Consider the following 18,515-nt stretch of genomic DNA (forward strand, 5'->3'; position numbering starts at 1 on the left):
CCCACAGCAGGACCTGTCTGTCTCCCCCACAGTTGCAAGGTATCTGGGCTTCTGTACTGGCTCCTGTGAGGACCTAGCCCTGTCTCACTGACTGTAATATTTCTAACTGAGCTGCTTACACCAATCTTTTATTAGCAGTGTGTAGAAATATATTTCCAAGCTTGAAGTTGATGGAGATGGTGGCATCATTAGCTCAGCTTCCATGTCTAAGATATTCTGACTGAACTGTTCTGAGAAGGATTGGGGGTTAGTTCGGTTCAGTGTTCTCAGAGATTCTAATTTGCAGTCTGCGTTACTGGAAGGAAGATAGATTGCTGGCTCCCTCACTTCTCATCTTAAAGTTTAAACCAAAATAACCACACAAACTTTATGAATTCCCAATATGTCACACAGGTTTACAAGGTAAATTTAATAAAAAGTGACTTTCAAAGTTGTAAAAATGTGCTTCATGTAATACAATGAAACTCCCACCAAGTTGCTTTAATAGTAGGTACCTGGGTAATTAGCTCTGCCTGTCAGAAAGGTGAGGAAGTGCATTGGAGAGCAGATGGCTAAAAGCCAAAGAAGGGGAACTACAGCTGGAAAAGTAGGCCAGATGATGAGGGAGAGGAGCTGCACAGGCCAGAGAAAAACAAGAGAGATGCAGCCAACTTTCCAGTAACATGGAGCAGCAAAACCGTCACGAAGCAAAACCCAGGCAGCGAAGAACAGGCAAGGAGCCTGGGTTCTAAAACATGGTCTTAGCTAGGAGTCGGTGGAGGGCCACAGCGCAGTAAGACATGGAACATTTCAGACATTATCTGTGCTTTGCGGAAGTGGGCAGACAGAAAATCCTCAGAACTTTCCGGGCAGATCTGTTCCCATGATGCCTCTTGGGATGTGTCTGGTTCTGAATGTAATGAGACTGCTTTAAAGGAAAGTTTACCCTAAGAAGCTAGGACAGAGGGAAAGCAGGTGAGAGCTGGAGTCTCAGAGGCGCAGTCTGAGCTACCCAGTCACCACATGACACAGCCGTCTAGGAGCTGGGGCAGGAGAGAGGAGCGCGGTGCATTTCTGCCCTTCCTTTCCTCCAGTTCACATCCTACCTCTTCAGTGAAGTCAGAAGTGTTGAATTTCCCAGTACACTACTATGTTCTACTGCATATCTATGCTTGTCTTCTGAGTCTTCCCTGAAATCTGAAAACCAAACAGCACTTATTTTCTGACTTGTACCCATCCGGATTCCTCTAGGAATGAGGTGTTTGCTTTCAGGAAACATCATCAAAGCAAACGAACAGACAAATAAATGTATCTAGAGAGCTCTCATTAAAAAGGAAAGACTTGCACTGTTTTCCTGTTTTCATGTGCCAGTGCTGTGGATGTGACACAGAGCCCAGAAACAGGCTCCTGATGGCAGTACGGCTGGCCAATAGATCTAGGTTTCTTTCTGCCTCATATGACTCAGATAGGCTGCTGGAGAAGTGTACAGGATACAGCTAAACATGCCGAGAGGAAAATTTAGGGTTTCTGGAACTGAGTGCTCATCTGAAAAAAAAGATAATTCCACAGGGAGATCATGCAATATTTGTCTATGTTTGGTTACTTTCACTTAATAATGTCCTCTAAGTTCATCTATGTTGTGGCAAATGACAGAATTTGCTGTTGTTCAATTCAAAGAGCGTGGACCAGTGGTCGTCAGGAGGGAAGGTGTAGGAGAGCAGATGAAATAAGCAGAGATCCATCAGCAGATACAAACTTATACAGTCCATAGGAGCAAGTCCTGAGGTTCCATTGCACGGTAGGTTACTAGAGTTTTGGAGTGACAATAATGTAGCATGTTTCAAAGTAGCTAAAAATAGGTATAAATGTTCTCATCAGCCATAAGTGGTAAGTATTTATGGTGATGCATCAGGTTAATTTGCCTGATTTGATCATTTCCCAGAGTGTATGTGGATCAAGACATCACACTATATCTTAGAAATATATACAATTATTGGCCAATTCAAATAAAGTAAAACTTGAAGTAGAGAATAAATATCAATTAAACAATTCAAGCTTCTCTCTCAAGAATCAAAATGAAAGGGGAGAAGACTGTAAACACAAAAATGGGAGCAAAACTGTAAGCAGAAATCCACAAGAATAAAACGAAGAAAACAATGAGTAAAGCAATGAAACAATTGGTTCTTTGAAAAGCACAATAAAATTGGTCAACTTCTAGACACAAGTGACAAAGCAACAAATAAAGCAAATGTAATTAGTAACATCATGAATGAAATATGGATCATCAGCCAAGATCCTGTAGACATAAACCAATAGGAAGAACACAGACACATGTGTAGACATCTGAGAACTGGAGTATATATTTCCTCAAAATGGGGATACTGATTCCTCAAAAGCACAAACTCTCCAAACTCACATAATATGAAATAATTTAAATGTCCCTACACATGTTGAGAAAATGAACTTAAAATTGAAAATTTCCAGAGGAAAAATATCTAGACCAAAATGGTTTTACAGAATTTTAACACCAATTCTCAATAATTGCTTTGGTGAAATATAATAGTTAAGACCAGTTTTTATGTCATATAGTAAAATATAATATTAGTCCAATTGCAAAACATATAGCATGAAAATAATAATATAAATCAATTACCAATAATCTTCATAGATGCAGATGCAGAAATCCTTAGCAAAGTATTATAAAAAATTCAGTAATCATAAAATCTATATACTATGAGCACATGAACTTTAAGGGATACAAATATCAATGCCTGAAAATCGATGTAGCCCACTCTGTTAGCAGGTAAGTGAGGAAGACAATCACATGATTATGTCAATCAATGAAACAAATACATGTGTCAACACTGAACAACTATTCATGATGGAATTTCTTGGGAAAAATAGAGATACATAGGACATGTTCCTTTTGATAAAGAATATCTTCAAAAACGTCTATCATTATGTGTTTAATCCTTATCCTCTAAAATTAGTAATAAGATGACAATGTTTACAGACACCACCTTCAACATAATACTGGAGATTCTGCTCAGGACAGTAGGTCAACAAATGACATACAGATCAGAAAGGAAGCAAGAAATCTGTCCCAGTTTCAGCTTATATGAATTATCCAAATACAATTTCTAGAATTAATATAAGGATTGAACAAGGTCACAGGATACACAAGAAACAGAAAAATGAACTTTATTTCTACAGCATATCATATATAGTGACTAAATTTAATATAAAAAGCATTTATAATCACTCCAAAAATTTGATTATAAATTTAACAAAAATCCACAATGTCTATATACTGAAAAGTATAAAATATAGACCAAAATAATGAAGATATATATATACATATATATATATATATGTATATATAAGCATGGAGATATAATGTACTACAATTATAAGGAAGAAGATTTGCCATAGTAAAATTGTGAATTCACCAAATTCATGTAAAAGTTTTAACAGATTTCCTACCAGAAATAATTGCCATACATATGAACTAGATTATTTGATGATTTGCATGTGAAGGCAGAATAGAATAGTCATGTAAGTCTATTAATAGGGAAAATATTAATAAAGGAAATAAAGTTGAATATATGTAGGAAAAATGAACCTTGTCACAGATCACACCACTTACTAAAAACTTTATCTCTGAACCAAATGTAAAACTTTTACACAAAACACTAAGGAAAATTTCTGTGACCTAGGGTTAATAAAAAATGCTCTTGCCACATAAAGCATAATTAATAAAGTAAAAATTTGACATATTGAATTTGTCGTGAAGATAATTATCTAACAGGCTCCTTCACAGATGAATGGATGTTGGTTTATTTTTAAAACATAAGAATCCTATACACCACATACATGTTTACAAAGCATATCTGGTGATGTGATTATGAAGATGTTTATGCTACCACTATGCTTACAGATTCTTACCTGTACAGATATGTATTAGCCACATAGATTCAAATGTATCATTTTTTCAGATTTAATTTCTTTTATTATCAAAAGTTTCTTATTTTTCACACTTTTAGGAGTTCTTATTTTAATACAAAATAAACATGTATCTTGTAAATGTTATATTTATAGGTAAATATGTCTTCAGTCATCACTATCACTTCCTGAGTCACTCAGCTGCAAATCATTACGTAAAGTGTTCATCAGAATGCTGCTGTTGTCATGAAATTGATATGACCAGCAGCTGTATCAGAAATCCTGTACTGAGGTATTTGGACATAGTAGGATGTCCTGACACACAATCCCTTGGAGTAGAGGAAGATCGTCCCTCTTCATCATCTGAGTCACTAGAACTATCCCACTACTTGATGATGATGAACTTGTGGAATCTGACGAGCTAACACAGCTGCTCATCTGTGCCTTTAGTTCTCTTTCAATACCATCCATTAGAGATGTTGGGGACATCTTGTCTTCAGGTGGAGACTGCTTTACAAAACTGGGAGTCTTACTTGAATTTTGTATATGTTGCTGCCGCTGTTGTTCCACATTATGGTGAACTTTACTGCTTCCTTCAACTTTCCAAAAATGATGTGAGATAGTTCTACTGTCTTGCTCATTGGCCTGTTAATCTTGTTTTTCTAACAGTGATGTTGCTGCTGAGTTTTTTAGATGACATTCTCCAGTGTCATGGTTAATAATCAAGATGCATCCTTTTAAGTACTGTTTCTTTGAAACTTTGAAAACAGTTACTGGTGCAGTTGAATCTTCTATATTTGACAGAGTTATTGTCACCTGTTCACCTTTGCCAACCTCCAGATGTCCCTCACAAGAAGTGTCAACAGAGGCCGGTTTGAAGTCACCTCATGAGCTATCACCACAGCCTGTGTTTCTTTGGATCAGCTGGTTGCTCACGGGGCGGGGTGGGAGAACATTGGCTTTTCTTGTTTCCCTGCCTGCTCACCTGAAGAGACTGGGGTCTGGCTGTCCCCCAGTCAGCCTGTGCATGGCACTGACTCATGGGAGGTCTTAGGTTCTTGTTGAATTCTTGTTCTCCTCCCCTGAAGTCCATAAATGGCTGTGACTCATAGGAAAGGGCTGACGTGTGGCTCTCCCCCAGTCAGCCAGTGCATGGGGTGTAGTGATTTTTCTTTATTCTTCATCTTTTTTTTTACAACCTTCTCTGCCTCATCTCTGCTATTCTATTTTTCTGCTATTATTTGTCTACTTTTCTCCTTCATTCCACTGTCTGCCCCATTCATTGAGGCCTCTCTGCCACTGTTACTGGAATCCTGGTATTTTTTTCTCTCTCTCTAAAATGCCCTTCAGGATTTTTTGTAGGGTTGGATTTGTGGCCATGAACTCCCACAGTTCCTCCTTGTCTTGGAAACATCTTATTTCTCCATTAATTTTGAGAGAGAGTTTTTCAGGGTACATCAATCTGGGTTGGAGGTTATTTTCTTTCAGGGCCTGGACTATTTCCCCCCAGGCTCTTCTCAATTTGATAGTTTGTGTTGATAAGTCTGTTGTTATTTTGATGATTTTCCCTTTGTAGGTGATCTGTTTCTTTTCTCTGGATGCTTTTAATATTCTGTTCTTGTGATGGATTTCTGGGATCTTGATTATTATATGTCTGGGTGTGGATCTGTTTTTGTTGTAGTTGGTTGGAGTTCTGTATGCCTCTTTTATCTGGATGTCATTTCTTTTTCCTATGCTTGGGAAATTTTCTTTAATTATTTCTGTGAATAGTCTTTGTAATTCATTTGTGGTTACTCCTGCTTCTCTGCTCATATTTTTTATTCTTAAGTTATAGATCCTTTTGTCTTCTTTTAGCCTTTGAATTGTTACTTGATGGTTCCTTATTATTTTTAATAGGTCTTTTCTTTTATGATCATACATTGTAAATCTCTCTTCAAGTTTCAAAAGGTTAGCTTTAGTTTCTGTCAAGGCATTTTGCCAGCTTTTAATGGAGTTTTTAGTTTCCTGGTAATATCTTTGAATCTGTTTCATGTATTCTAGATTTTGTTTATACTCTTCACCAAAGGTTTCTCTTTCTTTACTGGGTTCCTCCATTCTTCCATCTGTGTTTTCTTGGGAGGGGCTTAACATTTCTTTTATTAATCTTTTTATATCTTGCCTCACTTGGATTAGAATTTCAGTTTTAAGTTCATCTATGAGGTCACGAAGGTATTTCTTTATGTCTGCTGATGTTGTGGCTAATATTGCATGATTACTACACTGGTTCTGTTCTGTATTTACCTCTCCTGGGCTTATTTTCCTAGGTCAGTGACTGGATGTTTTCTCTTATTTTTTTCTCTTGTCATGTTTCTGGTTTCTTTCAGACAGGTGTGTGGTGCAGGTCTCAGGCCTTTTCCATATTGTCTATGATTTTTCTGAAGCATGCTGGCTGGGGGCTTGCAGCCTTCTCCAGTTTGCTGTTATCTGAGGTGCACACAGAGACTGTGGGCTGATCTTATTCTCTGAGCCAATCGACCAGCAAGTGTCTTCAGCAACTTAGGCTGTGTTGTGGCAGATGTCACAGGGTGGAGACAGTTTTGTCCCTGGCTATTGTGTCCTGACCAGGGGCGTGACTCAACCCAAGCTGATCCCAACAGTCCTCTCTGGGTCAGGGGCAGCTGACTGAAGCCACCACATTGCCAGGCTCTGTCCCACTCCAAGATGTCTTCCAGCCGGCCACATCTGCCACGGGACCCAATTTCCAGCACTCGCTGAGAATTAATGCAGCTCTCCACTTTGGCTTCACTCCATGCTGCACTGCATCCTCCTGCCAAGGGCCTGGGAGTCACCAACTCCCGTTATCAGCGGCTGCAGCTTCAGTGCAACCATGGATCATGCGACTCCACAGTGCTCCCAGCACAGCACAGGATGAGATTCAGTGAGTGTGTCTGGCTCCAGCCCTCCACCCATGTTTTTCCTTCCTCTTCCTATTTTTCTTTTCCCTTCAGTTTCCTCATGGAGTTGTGAGAGTCCCTCTCCACCTGTCCGACCCTCTCCATGTTGTCAAATTCCAGCATCTGAGTTGTTTTTCCCAGAGAGGCTCTTTACCTAGCTAACTAGCAAGCCACCATCTTGGATTTCCTCCAAATATGTCATTTTATGTTGCCACAATATTTGAGAATATAAGCTCAATAAATAAAGAGATATAATCTCAATAAATCATTGAAAACTATGGAACAATATGACTATAGTGGAAATCAAATTTATGGCTATTATCGAATTTACTTAATTATTATGATGAAAAACATTGATCTAAAACTGATCTTCTTAAGAGAATAGAAAGACAAGCTATAACTAGGAAGATATTTATAAGCATGTCTGATATGTACTAGTATCTAAAATAAATAAAGATTATCAAAATTTAACAGTGAAAAAAGCACATAACACAAAACATGAGCAAATAAAGAGACAATTTAACTAAGAAGATAGACTGATCACAGGTAAGTTCATGAAAAGATGTTCAACATCAATAGATTTTAGAGAAAAGTGAATTAAAATGATTAGCTATGGTCACATATTATCAAGATAGCTAAATAAATAGGAAACAAAAAATGCTTGTGAATATGTGAAGAAACTGAATCACTCAAGATACCACGAGTCAGCATATAAAATGTACAGTCATTCTGGATAAAAATAATTGAGCTAAAAATCTTACAATGCTCATACAACTATTATAGGACCCTGAAATTGCACTCCTGAGCATTCATCTAGGAAAATGGAGACTTATGCTCACACAAAATCTTGTCCACTAATGTTTATTGTGGATTTATCAGTAATATATAAAAACTAGAAACAAGTGTCCTATAATGGGTTAAAACTTCAGTATAATTATATATATATATATATATATATATATATATATATATATATACAATATATCAATAATACTCAGCAATAACAAGGAGCAAATTACTGATACATTCAACAACTTTGGTGACTCTCATTAAGTGACAGAAATAAATTTTCAAAGGTTACATAGTGTATAATAACATTTATAATTCTTGTTGGAATGACCCAACTATAGAGATTGAGACAAGAATAATGGTTTTCAGGGATATGTATTGTGAAGTTGCTGGGTGATTCTGACTATAAAGAGTAGGACAGGGAGATCTTTGTGAAGGTGGAGTACTGCTACATCACCGTGCTGATTTCATAAACCTACTTATGTAAGGAATGGTACACACCCACAAATAAGCATTGCGCCCATGCTGATTTCCTGATCGAAGTATTCTATTTGAGTTATCTAGGATATAACCAACAGGAATTGGGAAGAGACTTTATGGAACCTCTCCATTTGATCTTTACAATCTCCTGTAAATCTATCATTATTTTATAACTGAAAAATTAAGGTCACCAATAAAAATGCTAACAAATATTCATATTGCAAAGAAAAGAATGGAGTAGGAGAGTTTCTGTATCAGATTGTGAGCTGCTCTTAACACTACAGGCGGTGAAAACAGAACATCCCAAAATAAATTGGGAAATGTTTACACAAGCACCAGGCTTGAGTAGCTGACAACAAAAGGATTCAGAGGAATGACTTCTCAAAGTTGGTTCAAACGGAGTTCCCCTGATTTGGTAACCTGGTTCTCAATATAAGTTAGTCTATATTATTTACTCCTCTAACATGTTAAATAAGCAATCTTTTTAAAGAAAGTAAAATGAAAACCATGCTAGAGCATGATCGTTTCTACTATGTACCTTGGTCCTGCTTTTATTCTCTTCTGTTCTGTAAATATTTCACAAGAAGGACATGGGCACCTTTGTTTGTCAGATCTAAACATCCTTTCCCATGCTGGAGGCAGCCCACTGAATGCAATTTCAACATTTGGACACTTAAGCTATTTGATTTAACTTTCTTTTGGATTTCACCAATATTTTCTAGCCTTTGAAAAATTACATATAATTATGCTGGAACAAATTTACATTTAGGATATTTCATATTAACTAGTTCAGTATCCTTTTCACACAAAAGATTTGGAATCACATTTACAATAGAGTAAACTGCCTGAATCTGTGTGTTCTTTCCAGTTTCCTTGTGGCCTAGGGGTAGTTAGCTGACCTAATCGTGCAGCTGGTAACACTTTAAAGTGTCTAGTTCCACCCAAATTAATTTATAGACAGGGGAAATAAATGGAGTCCCAATTAGGCTAGAGTTCCTGAACAATTCCGTGCAGACACCTATTCAATTATCTAAGGTCAGGATGAGCACCGTGCTACCAGGTGCAATGAAAATTTTAGATTGGTTTTCGTTTTCAGTTGTACTAGCTTCTAGTACTAACTACTACTAGTTTTATATAGAAAACAGGGTGCATTATGATGTCCATGTTCTCAAAAACTTAAATCTCAAAGACACAGGTTTAAAAAGGCGAGTAATGAAATGCAAGATGCTGATGTTTATTAACTGAAATGATGAAACTCTTTATTCACACAACTGTAAAACCTGATTAAACTGAGAACCAAAAATTACTAACAAATTTGAAATAAAAAATTGGTTACTGCTTTGCAAAATTCAAACTTGCGGAAATTTTCTTAAATATTAGATGACCTATACATGTTGTATACTTGAAATGTGCCAAGAGAGTGGATTTTAAATTTCTCAGCACAAGAAGGATCACTTTGTGAAGAAATAGATGTGCTTACTAGTTTGACTGGGATGTTCAGTTCACTACGTCTATGAATATCAAAACATCATGCTTGACAATGTAAAATAAATTTCAATAACAATTTATATAAATAAACTCACTCAATTCATTAAATCACCTGTAAGAACTCATTCTGGGAGAAACTGCAGTTCACATTTGTCAATTAATTTCTATTCCTAATTTATATTTACATTCATTCAACTTACATTTATTTTTTATATGACTATTCACTGGACATATATTCACAAACTTAGAATATCACATAAAATTGAGCCTTGTGAAATATTTAATCCATCCTATAGCAGGATTCTAGTATAACAAACAAAATACATTCATTTAGATTTGGGTCTAGGATAAGTCAACTAATCTTTCTTAATTTAATTAAGAATATCTAATATTTATAAAATTGCTATATTCTCAAATCTGGTCGACCATTATTAAATACTGAAAGCCACCTTAAATTCTTATTAAAACTGTTTTTACAGTTTGTGACCTTCAGAATTATTTCTTGTCTTAATGTCCTTTGCAGGTGAATAGGGCTTAGAAGTCTCTACTCCTAATCTTGGAAATTACTTTTGCTAAGAAATTCACTATGTTTGGATAAGTTGTGATATATTTCAGGCCAAAAGTGCTGTTCCCCAGACACCGAGTGATTGTAGGAACTCTTGACCTCTATGCCATGTGTCACTTGTCCTCAGGACAAGAGAATGAAGAAGTTTTAACCCAGGGGCAATTTCTTCACAATCAATCAAATATTCACCAACCCACAAGTTTTGGCGTACGCTGTGTGATTATCCAAATAAAGTAAAAATGTTGTGATTAAACATAATTTGGCATGAGAAATTGTCTCAGAATCATGAAATAACAGCTGTTAGTGCGGTCAGAATACTTAAAGAAAATGTTCAATAATCCTGCTATCTAAACGTTGTTCATAGGCATCATTGCCCTTTTGGTTTGCTGCAGGATATTGGTTTTATTTTAATTCCCAGTATCTCTGCTGCTGATTTAGTCTTACTTATGTGTACATGTTGATTTTTGGCATCTAGCGAGACAATTTCATAGTGGTTTCAGTTTTATTACTCCACATCATTATTTTTTAATCTGTTGCCTCTAGGACACTAAAAATGAGATATTTTAAGTCCCATAAGATGGACAAGTTACATGTTTTTCTATCAAGGATAATGGCACCAATGTATACTACCGTACTAACCCTAACCCTAACCCTAACCCTAACCCTAACCCTAACACTGGTATATCCTTTATGGGTTTATTACATTGAATTTAGGCTTCTTTTTCTCAGTTAGCATGAATGTGGATTCAACAATGGTTTTAAGTGTTGGGCCTGGTTAGCTGCCTACATCTTCATGCCATGGTGGACAATTTGAGAATGCCAGCAGTTTGATCTCACAGTGTTGTCTTTAGCTGAAAACCTTTTACGAGATGCTACAGACTTCTTGACCATTGATCCAAAATTATCTTCAGTAGCAATCCTGACTCAAAACTGAAAAGTCCAGGTTTCAAGACATCTAGCACAGGCTGGCTGTTCCCTTCACTTCCCCTAAATATCACTAGAAACACTGGAAATAATAGAAAATCACAGTGGGGCAGGAAGATAGAGAAACAGTGACTCACCAAGGTTCAGGTTTCAAAGAGCATAAGGCAGGATGAATCCTGGGGTTCCCTAGTCTTCCACAGTAGATGCTGGAGAATCCTAGCACAGATCTACCATAGCACATTCAAGAAAGCAAGCACTCAAGAGAGAAGGGGAAACTGTCTGCCAAAGGATGGAGACTCTCAGAGAAGTCACAGGCCCAGTCAGCTATAGCATCAGATTCTGCAAGTCCTCCCAAAAGACAGAGGTGGTAGCAATGCCCTCAGACCCACTCAGGTTTCACAACTGCCCCAGCCCCTGCAACAGAAAGGAAACCTGTCCAGAGCCAGGCATGACCAAGACAAGCAGAGTCACCCCCTTCCCCGGGGAGGTGGTAGCTATCTGCTGGCCCCTGAGGCACCCGCAAGCCCAGAAGCTCACAGTCTAGGCCCAGGGCCCACGTGGCTATAACCAGCAGTGCTACAAGCAGGGTGCTGAGATCCAGCAGAACCAAACCAAAACTGACAAGATTCATTCTGCTGAGAGGGCTCCAAGAGTGTAGTCAAACACTGACTGGAATAACAGGTCTCAAGACCAAGCCATGACCTACATATTAATACAGGCTATATGCAAAAGTAGAAGACATAAACACACTCAGGGTATTCCAAATATGATCTCCAAGGCATTTGGGATATCGAAAAATCACTCATGATAAAAGTGATCGGGAAAAAGACCACCTCCTGAGAAAGCAAAGTCAGCTGATCTTTCTCCCAGCCACACAGAGGACACAAATGGGAGCACTATCTGCCAAAAAATTTAAATGAGTCATTATGAAGCTGTTGAATAGACTGTTAGAAATGATCTTAAAATTTAAAAACTAGAAAGTCTCATTAAACAAAATACACCTTTTAAACTGCCCAACATGGAAATTAGAACTAAAAACTGTAAGAATCTAAGTAAGGGGCTGGAGATTTAGCTCAGTGGCATAAGCACCTGCCTTGCAAGCAGGCAATCGTGAGTTCAATCCCTGGTACTGATAAAAAGGAAAAAGACAAAAAAAAAAAAATCTAAGTAAAAGACTCCCTGGGATGGTTTAAAAAGCATGGTGAATATGAGAAAGAATATAGTCAGGTTTTAGCAAGAGTTCCCACCTATAGTTTACAAAATTGCAAAAACAAAGAGAAAATAAATCAACACCAAATAAAATTAAATAGAGTCTCACGAATGTGTGACACAGGAGCGCATTCAGCATATTATAAATCCAGCAGAGAAGAAGTTACAAAATTACAAATGTAACAAAGAAATCATTGTATTACTTTGGTGAATTATATATGATATTAGGTGACACCTGAAAACACACCAAATACAGATAATTATATAGATTAAGAGGTTTTAAAAATCCCAAACAACAACCCCAAAGCAATTCTAAAGAAAATATGTGATAATTAAATTTTGATATCTGAAAACAATTTATTTAAAAGCAGCTTGAGAGAAATAGCATATTATCTGTCCAGAAAGGCTAATTTGAAGCATAGCAAACTTCTCATCAATAAACCATGAAATTCATAAATGTGACAATGTTTTATAAGCACCAAAAGAAAATAATTTTGTATCCATCAAATCTCTCCTTGAGGAATGATGAAACATTTGACCATTCTCATATGAAGGAAAATTAAGAGATTTTGTCACTTGTGGATTTATTCTTTAAGAATAGCTAAAGATAACAGATATGAAAACAGTGCCATAGAAGAAAGTCTTGGAGTGTAGAAAGAAACAGGAGCCATGGTGAGATGTTTAAGTGGCATTAGCCTGAGGTGATTAAGTGAAAAGCAAATTTAACATATTCTATCCAATCACATTAGTTGAAATAATCACATTACTATGCATATTCCATCACTGGAGCAAAAAATAATAATACTCTTGGATACAATGTTGCTCAACATGCATAAAATAAATTCTCAGAACAATTGTATTTAAAACATAAATGGGGTAAGGACTGAATTAGAAGGAATGTAAAACTTTGATATCAATATGCTGGGAAAAATATGTGTATATAATGTAATACTTAAAACAACAACTGATAAATCCATACAAATCAATGTGCATACTATAAATAAATAAAAACTGAACTGTAAAAAAAGTTCAAGTATCCTGTAGGAAGTCAATGAAATGAAGAGAGAAATAAGAATGTAGGGATACAAAGGCTAAAGAAGGCATTAAACAGGGCTTAATCTGCCAAGCAGAGATGGCAGTCTTAAATTTGTATGCATCAAATAACGGAGTTTAATGTATGTGAAGAAAAAGTAGTAGAGATGAAAGTGAAAAAGATTCATGCAGCTTCCCACTTCTCAGCAGTTATGGAATTTCCACTTTTGGAATCCTCCAAAAGAATTAACGAGCTACGTAAACACTTAATACCATGCTTTAGAAGGACCTATCTGATTGAAATAGAATGCTCTACCAACAGAAACAAAATGTATACTTTTTTCAAGCACCCATGGGACATTTCCCAGGATAGATTATATTCTATAAAATAAAAAATCCTTAGTAAAATTGTTTAAAATTAAAATCCAGAATAGTTGTCTAATAACAGTGAAATCAAACTGTTGATAAAAGCCAAAAAAGAACAGAAATATCTTCAAACATATAAACAGCACCCTTTATATAATCCATATACCAAAGAGGGTCTCCAGAGGATATTCACTACACCATGCATGTAGCTGAATAAGAATAAAACTCTATGTCATGGTTTATGTCTGTGTCCCCCCAGGCCTCATGAGTTTGCATTGTGCATCTGTTATTGGTTCATTGTCTAGTGCTTGGATTGATGGTGTCAGTGCTCCACCCACATAGGGGCGGAGCCAGGATGTGATGTAATGGCAGGAAGAAGGTGTGTCTTGCTTTTTGCTGGTTCCTTCTTGCTGTTTGCAGCCGCCATGAACTGCGGCCCAGCCATGCCCGCCTGCCTTGGAGCCAACTAATTGTGGACTGAAACCTCCAAAAACTGTAAGAAATAAACCTTTCCTTTCCCACCTTGGGCTTCAGGTATTTCGTCTTAGTGACAAGTAAAAAGTAATCAAGGCACTTTACATATCATATTTGTGTGTTGATGCTAACAGCACTTAGAGAAAGGCTCATAGTACTACAGTGTAAGGTCCAACCTCAAGAAACTGGAAAAAAAAAGAGGAAGTCAAATAAATCAAGTAGCAAGAAGGCTATAATAAAAATTAACACACAAACTAATGAAGTTGAAAAAAGAACCAATAGAGAAAACCATGAAAATAAAAAAGCTGTTTTTTTGTGGAAAAGATAATGAACTCAATTATACTCTGATGAAATTTTCAGTTAAAAAGAGAAGATATAATGTGCCAACAAAACATTTTTAAAAGATAACCATACAAAGTATGCAGGCATCGAAAGAATAACATGCTACCATGAACTTCATGCTTGTGAATCTAAAGAGGTAGAAGAAAATATTCAATATCTCCTAAGTACAAACTACCAAACTCAGTCAAGTAAGTAACCAGAATCGTCCTATAACCATGACAATCACATTGTAATTCACAGCCTTTTGAATAGAAATCTCTGAACCTGAAAGACTTCATTAGCGATTTTACCAAACTTATATAGATGAACTAATTTAAAAAGATATATGAAATAGTGATAAAATGAAAATGACATAAGTAAAAGGGTGATCAAAATACGAAATTTAAATAGAAAATTTCATTGTAGTAGGAGACACATTGCCACTACTCTCGCTCAGAATGCTCCCGTTACTCTGAACAGACGTATACTGTGGTTCTTGTCACTGTGTGATGCAGCTCTGCAAGTCTTGTTTCATGATGTCTTTCTCAAGTGTAAGAAAACACGGTGAATGCTGCTGAGTGCCATGCTACAGACAGGCAGGGTGGCAAAAACACTGAGCACGTCCTCACCAACCTTACTCACCAGATCTGGCATCTCGTGACTTTTGACTGTTCAAAAGTCAAAATAACCATGGAAGGTAAATATTTTAAATTGATTCAGAATGTTGAGGCAGCCATGACCCTGCAACTAAAGATACCCAGAGACAGAATTTCAGAAAGAGACAAAAACTATGGGGTAAGTACATTTGAAGCAAAAGGCAGTATTTTGTGGGAAAAGACAATGGCAATTTGTCTTATTGTAATAAATTTTAAAAATTTATTTTGTTCATATTTCATATATCTCATGAATTTAGATACAAAGTCTCTCCACAAAACATTAGCAGACTCAATCTAGCAATGCATATAAAATGCAATGAACAGATAAGCATGTTGCATTTTGCAAGTACAGAAGACTCACTTAAAACTTAAAAATCAAGCAGTTTAATCTTTCAAAAAGCTATCAAAGAAAAGCAATATAATAAAGTCAAGTGACAGATAAAACTATCTGATGAAACTCAGCATTATTTCATAGTAGAAAAAATTGTGGCAGGTCAAATAAAAGGGAAATTCTTCAATTTGAAAAAGCAAGAAACCTACAAAACCTACAATTAACACTATCGTTTATTTTGTAAGGTTTAACACTTTCTTTCATCCTCAGATCAAGAACAAAACAATGGTTCACTCTCACATCTACTGTTAAGAGAACTGGAAGCTTTGCTCAGTAAGACAAATGAGACAAAGAAAGTAAAAGGCATCAATGAAACCCCACATAACATGGGGCTAATCACTTGAAAGTTACCAGGACATCTTCCAATTTCTGTAACTAGAAATAAGTGAGTTCAGCATGATCTGAAAGAGCATTTCAACACAAAAATATCAACTTCGTTTTCATATACTAACAATGGACCTATGAAAGGCAATATTAAATGCATAATTCTACTGAAATTCACTTTAAAGTGAATTAAATACTCAGGCATAAATATATAAAAATATGGACAAATCTATGTGCCTCACAATTATAAAATGCTAGTAAAAAAGGAAATAAATGAATACATAAATAAATAAATGGAGAGACATACTGTGTCTGTAGATTGAAAGTTTCTGCATAGTAATGATGTCAATTTAACCAAAATCAATGCCTAACTTTGAAGCAATTTCTCTCCAAATGTAAGCAATGTATTTTTTAGACACACACACAGGCTTATTCAAGCATATATATGAAAGGAAAAGGCCACAGAACATCTAAAATAGTTCTACAGAAGAATTATGCCTCTGATGTTCAGGCTTCCTGTATAGCTGCATTAATCAAGGGAGGGCAACCACAGGATAGACATCTGGATCAATGGAACAGAATAGAGAGCCCAGAAGCAGGCCATACAAACACATCTGACTGATTTTTGACAAAGATAAAAAAGCAATTCAAAGGAAGACAACTAGCTTTTAAATAAATGATGCCACCGCAATAGGACTTCTATAGGCAAAAATAGAAACATTGACCTGAGCCTTATATTTTATACAAAAGTACAATATCTCAAAATAGACCCTGGGTTGAGAAAGGATATTTGGCATTTATTTTCACTTGGGTTCTGTAGACAGTAGAATCCCTTTCACAGACAAGTATGCGTGCTCCTGAAATACACCATCGTCTTCCTCTCCACCCGAGGCTCCTTCTGTCTCCTCAGTGCCTAGCTGGACAGTGACGTGACAGAGAACTGACCCCACTGGCACTGAGCTAGACCCGGCCTGTTTCCTGCTTTCCCGGGATTCCACGAAAGTGTGTTATGCAAGTTCTGCCACCACTGTTTCTCCTCCTCCTCCATAGGAGCCAGCACATCCTTCCTCAGCACCTGCCAAACAACCTGCCAGCTTTCTCAATACTTGTCTGGTCACTTTGTAGGCACTGATTTGCAGTTTGCGTAAGTATTTAAATGTTTTTTCTGTGGTTTGCACACACCTGAAATATTTAATTTTGAGGTAAACAAAGATAAAGTCACAAAATAATACTGAAAACAACGATTTTTCAAGTTTAGGGAACGTCACTAATGATTAAACAGTAGAACCCTGAGTCCGACAGAACTGAGTTTTTTTCCTACAAAACACAGTATGTTTGGGCCCTTGAACAAAGCACTACTAACTTTCTAATAACAGTTCTTCCTTTATAGGACAAAATGAAGTAAATTCAATAATATCCCTAAATTTGATTTCCACTAGGCCATATGTTCCATAGTTTTCTATGATGTGTTGAGATCTTATCTCTCAAATGTTGTGGCAATATAAAATGATACTTAGATATATGTGGATATTTCATGTACATAAAGGTGATCATTTGTGAACATGAAGTTAGTCTAAACATCCTCAGATATGTTTTGTAGACATGTACATGGTGTTTAGGACTCCTATATTTTAAAAATAAGTCAATGTCCATTCATTTGTAAAGAAGATTTTTAGATAAGCATCTTAAATATCTTTGGAAAAACAGATACTGAAATTCTAGTCTACTCCTTACTGATTCGGGTACAATATATCATTGAGTTCATTCTGAAATATTCAGTTTTCTTCATTGGCTCTTAACTTAAGGTTAACACAAAATATTTACCACCAACAAGATAGTGACATGTATTAAAATTGTGACATTGACCGCTTATTATCTGCAGTTATACATACTCACATGATCACTCCAGTAGAGATGCCCACGTTCGGTGTCACCTCCACACTGAATTCGCTTCATTCAGCATTACCTGCCACACTTTCTCTTCATTTCTTAAATGAACCCATTCACTGGAACACCTGGTGTCACTAATATAGAATTTTTCTCACTAATCTTGTCTTGTTTCCTATGAACTACATTGTAAAGTTAAACTCAAGAAGAGAGACAGAGTACTTGGGCCAGATTAGCTCTTACTGCTGAACTAGGAGCTAGACACGATGGTACACATCTAGGGTGGAGGCTCATAAATCTGAGGCCAGCCTGAGCAAGGTAGTGAGATTCTGTGTCAAAATAAAATTTTAAAAATGAGTGAAGAGATAGATCAGAGCTCCACAAGTTCAATCCCTAGCGTTATATAAAAAATCATAGTCTATGAAGTTTATTTTTGGATCTTATTTATAGATCTTAAGAAACTCATTGGGCTTTGATTATAAGGTTTTCTTCTAGAATAAAAAGTATTTTTCACATTTCTAAGACAAACTACTTGTTATATATTTCTTCTATGGATTTGTCTCTCAAATTAGTGTTGCAGGTGATAAAAAGATATATTTATTATAATTGCTGCTCATCAAAATAAAATATATACAATGATAATACAATACTCTTTTTAAGTTAATAATATTTATCTGTACTTGCTCAATACAAATTAAAGGTATTATATAAGCCATTTCATAATCCCACATGAATTCCTAGATAAACCAAAAGTC

At 36.3% G+C, this 18,515-nt stretch overlaps 1 pseudogene; it reads right to left on the minus strand.

Moving 5' to 3' along the window:
* Positions 1-3,965: 3,965 nt before the first annotated feature.
* LOC100726904 (ELL-associated factor 2-like) overlaps positions 3,966-18,515 on the minus strand; it is a 30,354-nt pseudogene continuing 15,804 nt past the window's right edge.

Source organism: Cavia porcellus, unplaced genomic scaffold (assembly GCF_034190915.1).
Source record: "Cavia porcellus strain 051 isolate PalLab524CR breed Dunkin Hartley unplaced genomic scaffold, mCavPor4.1 scaffold_20, whole genome shotgun sequence".
In the NCBI taxonomy this organism is placed as follows: domain Eukaryota; kingdom Metazoa; phylum Chordata; class Mammalia; order Rodentia; family Caviidae; genus Cavia; species Cavia porcellus.